This window comes from Atta colombica, unplaced genomic scaffold (assembly GCF_001594045.1).
Source record: "Atta colombica isolate Treedump-2 unplaced genomic scaffold, Acol1.0 scaffold332, whole genome shotgun sequence".
NCBI lineage: Eukaryota > Metazoa > Arthropoda > Insecta > Hymenoptera > Formicidae > Atta > Atta colombica.
This window is the reverse complement of record NW_017259440.1, coordinates 9468-10645: the sequence shown is the minus strand read 5'-3', so window position 1 is coordinate 10645 and position 1178 is coordinate 9468. Positions and strand designations below refer to the sequence as shown.

The 1178-nt window shown below is 26.3% G+C and overlaps 1 protein-coding gene across 1 annotated transcript in view; it reads left to right on the top strand.

Annotated features, from left to right (window-relative positions):
* The window catches only part of LOC108690609 (fatty-acid amide hydrolase 2), a 19367-nt gene that overhangs the window by 9779 nt on the left and 8410 nt on the right, over positions 1 to 1178 (top strand). The gene's annotated exons all lie outside the window — the stretch shown is intronic.

Sequence of the window (1178 nt, the reverse complement as noted above, 5' to 3'; positions counted from 1 at the left end):
ATATATATATATCTATATATAAAATATATATATATATATAATATTTAGAATTTGATATTAAGATCTTAAACTTTTTATGAACAATAATTAAATAACATATATGAATTTATGATATAATCACAAACTTCTAGAGGTTGCTGATTTCTGCATGATAGAAAAAACGAACATGATTAATAATAGCTGTCTTTGTTTTAATTTACGTATGCATATGTATACGTTTTGTCTATGAATGCCACAATCTGGGGATTTATTCTGTAAATTTGTTTCGCGTTGCATTTTTCAACAATCTGGGGATTTATTCTGTAAATTTGTTTCGCGTCGCATTTTTCAACATGCTCCAACATACTCCTATCATAGCTCCTACTCACTTAAACACCTTCTTTGAAATGAGTAGGAGTTATGATAGAAGCACAGTTAGAATACGCGATACGAATAAACCTTGTATCTTGAAACAAAAGTGAATTACAAAATTACCAAATTATTATTCTATTATTACAAAATTATTGTTTTATTGTTGGTTACATGCTTTACAGTCGGAAACTATTACTTTTTATGTTTCTTTTAATATGCATAGCATATTAAAAGATCACTATCCTCAAACATAGCGACGAAGTTGACAATCTAGATACAGAAGTTTGTATATACAGTTAATGGAACAAAGAAAAATGATATCTATGCGAACCAAGCACTGGATGTCCGCAAAATATTTATTATTTAATACAAAATGTACAGATATTTCGATCCTAATGTAAATCCTTCTCTCAATATCGTAATCAACTTAAATTAACATAATAATAAAAAACGTTGATAATAAATAATAAACATAATACAATACTACAATAATATAATACAATTATAAAGCGAAATAAAAGGTTGACGTCAGAAATGATTTTTATTAAGAAACCAATGACTTAAATATTAAAAGTGACGCTGAATCTCTCGACGCGATTTATTCTAATCTATTTACAAGAACATAATGTTTCCTTCTCCTTATCATCATTGTTAACATATCATATATTTAGTTTGTGTTAGCGTCGGTCATTTGAGAACGATAAACAGAATCAACACGTAGTCTTAATTACTTGACATATATTTTTTTTATGTAAGTCTAATTTTTTAGTTATCATGCATTATATAGTTCTGTTTATGTTCAACTTATTGTTATATATATATATATA